The sequence below is a fragment of the Chlorocebus sabaeus genome, chromosome 10, assembly GCF_047675955.1.
Source record: "Chlorocebus sabaeus isolate Y175 chromosome 10, mChlSab1.0.hap1, whole genome shotgun sequence".
NCBI classification, from domain to species: Eukaryota; Metazoa; Chordata; class Mammalia; order Primates; family Cercopithecidae; genus Chlorocebus; species Chlorocebus sabaeus.
In genome coordinates, this window is record NC_132913.1 from 47,250,885 (window position 1) to 47,262,253 (window position 11,369).

An 11,369-nucleotide genomic window follows, 5' to 3' on the forward strand; every position below is an offset into this window, starting at 1 on the left:
TCTTTTAACAGGACCTCTGAACTCTGGGCAAAGCTCCCACTGAATCCTGGGTCTCCAAAAAGGAAGAATTATTATGAGTTTAGACCTTGTGATGTTTTTGCAGTGTACTTAAAATTTTTTTTTTTTTAAATAAAGACATTTCCAAGTGTCTAAACCATACTCTTTCTTAAAAAAACAGGAGTACCTCTGTGGCAACAACTATTTTAGGCAGGAAAAAAAAAAAAAAAGAAAACACACACACACACACACACACACACACCCACAAAAAACAAAACAAAACAAAAAAACCCAAACAAACAAATAGGTAACACAATACAAAAGTAAGCAGTTTAAGAGCTGAGACAAACTTGTCTGTTTTCATTATTGTGGTTCCATAAGGTAAAACAGGCTTCTGCCCTAACGGGAGCCTGCTGCCTTCCCTATTTTCTTTATGGAGCCCCATGTATGAGTACATTTTAGGTCCACCATACAGCAGAGGGTGCAAGAGAAAGGAGAGACAACAGAAGTAAATGAAGAAAACAGAATTCAGGAAACTGAGAAGAAAAACCTTTTGCTCAAAAAAAGACAAAGTCCTAGGTGAAAAACAAAAAGAAAAACATGAAGGCATTTTAAATACAAACACACACATATGCACACATACACACACACACACACACACCCCTTGGATGTTAGCTTTCAATTAAGGTGACTTTTAACCATTGAACTTCTTTAAAAAAATCTTTTTAAATCCCATTACCGTATTTCAGCTAGGACAAATTGCTGCGATTTCAGAAGTATAGCTATTGATGTTTCGGTTTTGCCTGGTTAGCAAAAAAGTGGTCTTGTTATGTAAGTAAAGTCACTTAGTAGTCAAAATTGAAAATCTTTCCTCTTTTTTTTTCCTTTTGCTGATCATTTTTCTCCCCACTACCACACAACTTTTATATATATATATATATATATATATATATATATATATATATATATATATTTGTGGGAATTTAACCACTTCAGAAGCCTTGTTCCCCGTAATTTGGAACTTTCTTTGGATTTGATCAAGTCCGACAGAGTTGATGAAACCCAATGGGAAAAAGACCCAACAATGAAAACAGAACCAGACAACCCCCCCACAAAAAAAGCACAGTTAAGCAAAACAAACAATTGTACAACTTATGTGATTACTGAGTGCTCTAATGGTAAAGAGAAATTAAGACCAGTTGGTTGTTAACTTTCTCCAAGACAAAAATCCCTGTTCAGCTACTTACCTAGGGGTGGGTCTCATGCTGAAAATGTATCTCCACCATCCCAGAAGCAGAAAAAAAATAATAACTTATATTCCCTGTTGGAAATGAGCTCAAACTCCATGAAGGAGTTACCTGCCTTCCATTGTCATGGAAGCAGAAAAACTTGCCTTCCTTGTTGTAAGCAAGTAAAACTCCAAAAAAAAAAAAAAAAAAAAGAAAGAAAGAAAGAAAAAAAAAAGGCGGGGTTGGGGGAGTTGCAGCAAAATAAACTTTAGATCTTGACCAAATTTTGGGAGATCAGGGATTCTCTGGAGGGGGTGCTCCCAGACTTCCACAAATTGTCCTATTGGTTTGAGCCATAAAGTTAGCTCATGCTGGTACCAAGCACAGAAAGGAGATTTGTTAAAGGTTAGGGACACCTCCACTCAGAATCCCTTCATGGTTACCAAAATGTGCACCTGAAAATTTATGACAGGTCTCAGTTGATTTAGAAAGTTTATTTTGCCAAGATTGAGGATACATGCCCATAACACAGACTCAGGAGGTCCTGGTGACATGTGCCCAAAGTGCTCAGAGCACAGTTTGGTTTTATACATTTTAGGGAGACATGAGGCATCAATCAACGTATGTATGATGAACATTTGTTTGGTCTGTAAAGGCAGGACAACTCGAAGTGGAGGAGGGGGCTTCCAGGTCATAGGTAGATAAGAGACAAATGAGTGCATTCTTTTGAGTTTCTGATTAGCCTCTCCACAGGAGGCAATTAGATATACATTTATCTCAGTGAACAGAGGGGTGACTTTGAATAGAATGGGAGACAGGTTTACTCTAAGCAGTTCCCAGTGTGACTTTTCCCTTTAGCTTACTGCTTTTGGGGGCCCAAGATATTTCCCTTTCACAGGACTATTTACAAAGGTGTGGGCAGAGTGAAGGGAACCAAAACAGGGTGGTGAAGCACCCAGCTTCTGGCAAGAATGAACGTGACTGTGACTGTGTCTCCAAATAATTCTGCTGACTGTAAGAAGCTAAACAAATAAGAGTATATACTTTATAACTGCATTTATAGAAAATTCTGGAAAATGTAAACTGATATGTAGTGACAGAAAAGCAGATCAGTGGTTGCCTGGGAATGGGAATGAAGGGCTAGCATGGACAGAGACTTAGCTGAGCCAAGAAGGAACGAACAAATACTCCAGACAGACTGAATAGAGGTGAGAGTGCACATAAAAGGTGCTTGAGAGACTCTTGTAGCAGACAGATTGGATTGCATTGGGATGTTCTAGGAGCATTGAGACTAAATAGAAAAGGTGGTGCTAGATCCAAGATCATGTTAAGAATTTATGCTAAAGCCAGGAAGAAGTCATTAAGTGGTTTCATTGCTACCAGATTTATGTTTTACATTTTAGAAGGAATGTTTCTGCTGTAGCATAGAGAATGGATGGGGTTGAGCAATTCATAAGGCTTAGGAGGCCGCTGCAGGAGCCTAGATAGAGAGAAGGCAGTTGTCTCGACTAGGAAGGAGGCAGTGGAAGGTAAAGAAATCCGAACACACATTTTGAGATATTGAAGAGGAAGGATCATCAAGATGAAGTTTTGACTGAGTGTGTTGGGGAGTAAGAGGGGAAGTTGTCAAGAATGATTTCCCATTTTATGGCCAACCTAATTGCTTCATACACTGAGAAACAGTTTGGGGAAGGTGGAGGATTTCACTTTGGGATATGCTGAAAGACTGAAGGGACATCCAGGTGGAGATATCCAGAGGGCAGTTGCATATTATGGGTATCAAAGTCAGAAACAGTCTGGGAGCATAGATTTGGGGGTTATCTGTGGTTAACAATTAAAGCCCTGGGAGTATGTGCAATTTCCTAGGGAGTATAAGTTGAGAAGAAAGGGGAGAGGCCTGAAAGAATCATAGGAAATAACAAAATGTAAGGACAGCTAGGGAAGCACACTGAGATGGAGTTAGAGAGGCAGGAGAAGGTAGGTAGAAAATGTGGTGCTCTGGAAGTTGGGGAGAGTGTTTCAAGGAGATAACAAAAACAGCTTCATATGCTCTGGCGAGGTCAAAGGATTAAGGATAGACACATGTGCTGAATTTTGGGACAGAGAGGTAAACTATGAGCTTGGGAGGAATGCTCTTAAGGGTTGGAGGCAGGAGACACATTGGTGGTTTGAGAATGACTAGGAGCAGAGACAAGGATAGACAACTCTTTCAAGCTGTTTGTAGTTGCAAGGAGAAGGAGAAATGGCTGTATAGTCTGTGGGTATATGATCGGGGAAGAAGGAGAATGTCCGGAGGCAGTTGCATATATGGGTACCAAAGTCAGAAACAGGCTGGGAACATAGAATGTTGTTGTTATTGTTGTCATTATTACATTGTTAGATGAGAGATTTAACATGTCTGAACCCTGATGGAAAGACTGTACTAGGGAGGGAGAAGTCAAAAATGCTTACTCTGAGGGAATTTATAGAGTAAGTTCCTTGAGAAGACCGAAGTTTCCAGATCTAAAACTAAGAGGACTCACTTTAGAAAGGAAGGTGGAACCTCTCATATAGTTGAAATGCAGGAAATAATAGTGTAGACCAAGGTAAGCCTGTAAGCTGCGGGTAGAGTTGAGAGTTCTCTCATCCGCTAGCTTCTAGTTTCCCTGAGAAGTGACAGAGGAGTTTATCAGCTGAGAATGAAGGGAGAGCTGGAGTTGGAGAGAGCGGGTGAGGCTGGCTTCAATATAAAACAGCAGAGAGAGCTGCTGGGGAGACTGGAAATCTGAAAATCACCAGGGGCCCAAATGCAGTCCAGGACCAACGAATTTACGATGACTCACGTGTTTTCTTAATAATGTTCAGCAGTGCAGGTGTCGGCAGGAAGAAGGTGGGCACTGGGTTTCTTCCATGCTGATGTTACCTAATCAGGATGTTATATGCAAAAGAGTTGAGGATATTGGCAAGGGAAAGGTTGTAGTTGTTGGTGGGAATCTCACTGGACTCAGCTCCATGACCACAGATGGATAGGTGGTGGCAGGCAGAGAGGGCTCTGGGGCCAGACTGCCAGGTTCAGATCATGGTTTTGTCACTCATCAGTTGTGTGGCTTGGGCAAGCTGCTTGACCTTCATGTACCATAGTTGCCTCATCTGCAAAATTGAATAATAATAATAGCACCGGCTGGTCGTGGTGGCTCACGCCTATAATCTCAGGACTTTGGGAGGCCGAGGAGGGTGGATCACCTGAGGTCAGGAGTTTGAGACCAGCCTGGCCAACATGGGGAAATCCCGTCTCTACTAAAAATACAATAATTAGCTGGGTGTGGTGGTGGGCGCCTGTAATCCCAGCTACTTGGGAGGCTGAGGTGGGAGAATCACTTGAACCCGGGAGGCGGAGGTTGCAGTGAGCCGAGATTGCAACATTGCCCTCCAGCCTGGGCAACAAGAGTGAAACTCAGTCTTAAAATAACAACAACAACAACAACAACAACAACAATAGTGCCTATCTCATTAGCTTGTTTTGGAGAATAAATGAGTTAATACATGGGAAGTGCTTAGAACAGTGACACATAGTAAATACTCAACAAAAGTAGCTTTTATTATTAATTGTTATTACTTAAAACAAATAAAAATATCCTGCAGGCAAATAAAGAATGAGTATTGATTTGTCTTCTTGACAGGTGGAGAGAAAAGCCATATGACCTTGTCCTCATTTCTTCCTAATAGCTGCCATTTATTGAGGTTGGTATATGCCAGGCTTTATGCATCGTGCTCACAGTGCAGTGGTTAAAAGGTCATATTGCCTAGTTTGGAATCTTCTCTGGGACCAATGCTAAGTCACGGCACTTTGCTCAGCCTCAGTTTCTTTTGTGTAAATTAGGGTAGTATAATATCCACTCCATAACATAATACATGGACAGCACTCATAACCTGGCAAATAATGAGTGTTCACAAAATGTAGCTAGGGTTGCTAGGTAATACTGATAACAGCAACACCATGAAGTTTGTATTTTTAGAATCACTAGATGCTGATAAGGACACTGCAAGAGGTTAAGTGACGCATTGTTAAATCTCTATCCTGAGCTATTCATTAACTACATGTAATAAGCTATTTCATTAAGAGGCAACTGTACTACAGATAAAAGACAACATTGGTTTATATAAGACAGGAGTTTTCCAACCTATTTAATATGTATATTTAGCAGCTATCTCCAAGCTACTTATTAAACACTTCTGGATGTGTTCAAAATATTGTTTTATGTTGCGATTTTGCAGAACCATGATATTTTAACTAATAACATCCACAGCGGCTTGAGTACTGAGAGGTGAAAAGAAGTGAAAATTTACTGGGCTACGGGCCAATTTCAGTAGTGAATTAATGAACTAGCTGCTCACCTTAGTCTAAGCAGCAATTTATATCAATTTAATTCAATTAATGACTTCCCCCATGTGTGGTTCTTAGCCAGAAAGAAAGTTTCACTTACTCAGAAGTTCTATTTGAGCTTCTGTCTTGATTGGGCTTGCGCAGGGTCTCTTTCTTCCCCTGTCAGTGAGCTAAGCCTAAATTCTGCGTGCTCACGCCTTCACTTCTGCTTCCTGTATATAACTTTATTGAGGTGATGCAGAGGAAGCAGGCAAAGGGGCACACATTGTTAAAAGAAAGAGGCAATCCCCCTGGAGAGAATGTGCACCTGCAGCATATGTTTCTGAAACCTACGAAGGCCCAGTAGTGCCCAGCCCTCACTGTGGCCAGAGTCACCTGGGAGCTTTAAAAATCAGCCATTATTCAGGCTTTCAGCCCCTCAGAGATTCTGATTCCGTTGGTTTTGGGTAGGACTAGGCAACAGTATTTTTTTGAAAAGCTCCCAAAGTGATGGATTCTAATATGCAGCTAGAGTAGAGAAGGGCTGGTCTGTGCAGAGAACCCATTCTGGGTTCTGAATAGAAAAGGGCAGGAGGTAATGATTGGGACATGGAAAGAAAGGGAAATCAACAATAAGTTGCTCAGTTGGGGGAGAGAAGGCTGGTTTTAGAATACAATTTCCAATCGGCTGTGTTGTAATTACAAAGAGAATGGGGAGCAAGGCACAGGAAGCCACAGCAGACGTATGGCTGTCATGGAGTGTGTTGCTGCCTGACTCTAGGAACCCCAATTTGGGAACCAAAGCTACTGAAGCATCTTCCCAGGCATTGCATCTCTAGTTAACATCCTTTGAACTCTATAACCTTCCTAGAACTCAAGGGGAAAGGCTGGAGAGTTAAACTAATATTTACTTAACATCTATTAATCATTTTCTAGGGATTTAAATATTCTATATCAGTTAAGATTCAGGAAAGTGTATAAAAGCTTTCATAATTACCAATGTTCCTTATAAATAAAAATAACAAAATTTAAGGTCTGTCATCTTTTGGTTTCACCCAAAGTATTCACCAATAAATGGAAGCAGAGTCTGTGAATGTATTCACATCTGGAAGGGAGAGGTAAGGGGAGAAAAAGGAGGCAGACAGAGAGCAGGTTGGACTAGGTGGATGAAAACGCCTTCTTCCATTATTTCTTAGCTATGTTACCTGGGTCAAATTACATAATCTTGCTGTTTCTTCCTCTATATATGGGACAATAAAAACCTGTCTTGCAAGGTTATTGTAAGGTGAGAAATGAAGTGAGCCAAACACCTGGCACAAGTAGGTCCCCCAGAAGTTCAGCCACAGTCACTCTGAGGGAAGGAGGCTGGTCTTAAAGGATCAGGGACAGCAAGCCTGCATGATCATACTTATCTTGCTGGCTTGGAGGGTTGGATACTTTGTCAAGCTTTATTTCTAGGCAATTCAAAATGCTAAAGCTCAGGGTAGTAGAGATAATGGGGATTTGGCATGAAGTGATCATGGGACTGTGAAAAGAAACTTGTGGACAAAGGTCTTCACCGAACTTTCCAAGTAAAACTGGTTAAATATTAAAGTTCACTGTGACTTTCTGAGAAGAAGATTTATAAAGCTAAGTGACTCGAGCACTAAGAAATTGGCAAGCCTGTTTTATATTGCTTAGCTCTCTTAAGAATCATTTGAGGCATGCTGTATGGTTTTTCCTTAGCTTAACATGTTTTCTGGGTTAAAATAGGAATTACAATGTTGCCATGTGCAAATTTTATAAAAGGTGAAGATGTGGATGGACAAGTGATCAGGAATCCATGACTATAACTTAATTTTTTTCGTGCGTTATGTTTATCAATTAATATATAGTTTTGTTCCTGCATAGTGGCTTCATTTACATTTGATGCTAGAAAAAAGCAAGTTATTAATATAGGGCCAGAAACCTCAGCTTTTGATACTAGAATTGATAGATTAAATAAAATTTTAATATTCCTAGTGAATCCAGTGAATTATAAAATTATATAAGCCCCTTGTTATAGCTTTAATGGGGCATAAATGACATATAATGGACTGTACACATTTAAAGTATACAGTCTGAAAGTTTTTGATGTACTTTTACACCCATGAAAGCATTACCATAATCGAGGTGGTGGCCATACCTACCATTCCTGCAAGCTTCTTGTGTTCTTTGGTAAGTCCTTTGTTGTACCCCTTCCCACCCCAGCTCCCAGTCAATTATTGAGCTGCTTTCTGTCACTATAGATTTGTTTGCAATTTCCAGAATTTTATGTAAGTGAAATCATACAATGCATACTCCGTTTTTTTTTTTTTTTTTGGTTTGACTTCTTTCACTCAGCATATTTTGAGATACACCCATGTTACACTCATCAATAGTTCAATCTTTTTTATTGCTGAGTTGTAGTTCATGGCATGAATGTACCACAATTTGTTTACCCATCATCTGTTGATGGATATTTGGGTTGTTTCCAATTTGGGCCTATTACACATACAGCCGATATGAACATTCATGTATAAATCCTTGTATGGACATGACATTTTATTTTTCTTGTGTAAATACCTACGAGTGGAATGAGTGGATCACATAGAAGTTATACTTTAACTTTTTACATTCTCACCAGTAGTGTGTGAGTTCTAGTTCCTCCACATCCTTGCTGCTCTGAGTTGAACTGTGTCCCCCCAAAAGATGCTGAAGTCCTAACCCCCAGTACCTGTAAATGTGACCTTATTTAGGACTAGGGTCTTTGCAGATGATCAAGTTAAGGTGAGGTCATTAGGGTGAGCCATAATCTGATATGCCTGGTGTCCCTACAAAGAGGGGAAATTTGGACATAGGGACAGACATACACCTGAAGAGAACACCATGTGAATATGAAGTCAGAGGTTGGGGTGATGCATCTACAAGCCTAGGAGAGCCAAAGACTGCCAGCAAACCACCAGAAGCTAGGAGAAAGGCATGGAAGAGATTCTCCCTCATGGCTCCCAGAAGGAACCCACCCTGTCAACGTCTTGATCTCAAATGTGTGGCCTCCAGTACTGTGAGATAATACATTTATACTGTTCAAGCCACCTAGTTTGTGGAAATTTGTTAGGGGAGTCCTAAGATATGAATATACTTAACAACATTTACTATGGTTGATCTTTTAAATTTTAACCCTTCCAATAGGAAGACAGTGGATTTCACTGTGGTTTAAATTTCTGTTTATCTAATAATTAATGATTTTGAAAATCATTTCATGTACTTCTTTGATATCTGCATGTTAAATAATGGTGGAATACATGTTCAAATTCTTTGTTTCTTTTTTCTTCTCCATTGGGTTGTTTTCTTCTTATTGAGTTTTGAGAAATTTTTATATATTCTAGATACAAGTTCCTTATCAGATATATAATTTATTAATATTTTCTCCCAGCCTGTGGCTTATATTTGTGTTGTCTTAATATTGTGGGTTTTTTTTTTTTTTTTTTTTTCAGACAGAGTCTCACTTTTTCACTCAGGCTGGAGTACAGTGACACAATCTTGGCTTGCTGCAACCTCCACCTCCCGGGTTCAAGTGATTCTCCTGCCTCAGCCTCCTCAGTAGCTGGAACTTCAGGTGTACACCACCACACCTGGCTAGTTTTTGTATTTTCAGTAGAGACAGGATTTTTGTCATGTTGGTCAGTCTGGTCTCAAACTCTTGACCTAAGGTGATCTGCCCACTTTGGCGCCAAAGTGCTGGAATTACAGGCGTGAGCCACTGTGCCCATCAATATTGGTTTTTTGAAGAATGTAAGTTTTAGATTTTGGTGGTTCACCTTATCAATAAGTTCTTTTATGGATCCTTGAATCTAAGGAATCTTTGACTAACTCAAGGTCACAAATATATTCTGTTTTCTTCTAAATGCCATTATGCTTTTAGATTTTACTTTTAGGTCTGTGGTTCATTTGGTGTTGATGTTTATGCATGCTGTGAAGTTTTTTTAAAAAATACGAATATTCAATTGTTCCAACATATTTATTGGATAGACCATCCTTTCAAAGCAGCATCACTGTCTGGGGTAAATACTTAAGATTTGTTGTCTCATGGCCACAGAAAACTAGGACAGAGATACATAAAATGTGAAGTTCAGAGGATAATTTTAATAGGTGAAAGAAAGAGAAGAGCTCTCTCCTGGAGAGGTGTCCCCAGTGGGTTTTCCGGTCCACAGCGAAATGGAAAGTGTTTTATAGATGAGCTCGAGGAGGTGGTGTCTGATTTACATAGGGCAAAAAATATTGGTTGGACCAGGTGTGCCATTTGCGTAAGGTGTGAAAATCTGGTTAGAGCTAGGTGTGCCATTTGCATTAAGTGCAAAAATCTGGCCACCTCCACCCTAATCTTTTATTATGCAGATGGATTCTCTGCCTGGCTGGCACCATGTTGCCTGCCTCTTTACTGTATACATGGTGACAAAGAAAAGGGAAGATGGAGCCTCCATGTTGAACATACTTGGCCCCCAGGTAGACCTTTTCTATTGGCACAGTTGCTGACATTCACCTGTGCAAGCTTCCAGCTTGATAATCTATGTCTTAGGTTATCAGCTTGCCTTAGATTATAAGCAGCTAGATTTCTATGTCTGCAGCTTGATTTTTCAGGCCGCTCTTTATTAGAAAAGGAATGGTTATGAGGCTGCTTTTTCTGTTAAAAGAGAAATTCTGCTGAGGACTCTGTTGCCCTTACTATCTGCCTAAATAATTTCTTTCTAGATCCTGTATCATAATCCCCCCTCAGGAGTGGTAACTCTAACTGCTATTACGGGATGTTGGACAATGACTCTTTCTGGCTACTTCCTGCTGAAAAGCGGCACCGTGTGGGGAACAGCAGTTAAGGCTCCTCCTGGGGTCAATCTAAGGACCCTCAGAAGAATGGTGTGTCCATGCATGGTTTCATCATAGCACTGTTTGAAGTTTAATAGCTTCTAGGTGAGAAGAGATAAATTTTACAAGAAGGTTTGTTGTAAATATATGTTCAATATAGGGTTTGAATACGAGTATTAAGATTACTCATATATATATATATATATATATATATATGTTCAATATAGGGTTTTAATATGAGTATTACGATTACCACTATTTGGCCAGTCTCAGTGGCTCACACCTGTAATCCCAGCACTTTTGGACACCGAGGTGGGCAGATCACCTGAGGTCAGGAATTCAAGATCAGCCTGCTAACATGGAGAAACCCTATCTCTACTAACAATACAAAAATTAGCCAGGCATGGTGGCAGGTGCCTGTAATCCCAGCTACACAGGAGGCTGAGGCAGGAGAATCACTTGAACCCATGAAGTGGAGGTTGCAGTGAGTTGAGATCATGCCACTGCACGACAGAATGAGACTTTGTCTCAAAAAAAAAAAAAAAAAAAAGAAAATTACCACTGTTAGTATGGGTACTATAGGCCATAACCATGACAGAAGAGTTTGTTTGATACCTCTTAGTCATTTTGATGGGTTGTAATGCTGGTTTGACTCTACCAGATTTCACTGTACTTTACTAGAAGCATCAATATAGAAGCAACATTTTTCCTTTCAGGAAAAGTGACATTGGATTTGGTGACCAGAGTAATTTTAGTGCTAACTTTGGCTAAATCTTTCCTGTAATTATCAGTCCTGTTATAAAGATGATAACTAGGCAGAATATTACAGCAATTAGAATTTTCCATCCAGAATTCCACTTTGCAGGTTCCACAGTGTATATTCCTAATGCAAATAGTAGAGTGAGTATAGCAATCCTACAAGTGTGGTGAAATAAATAATT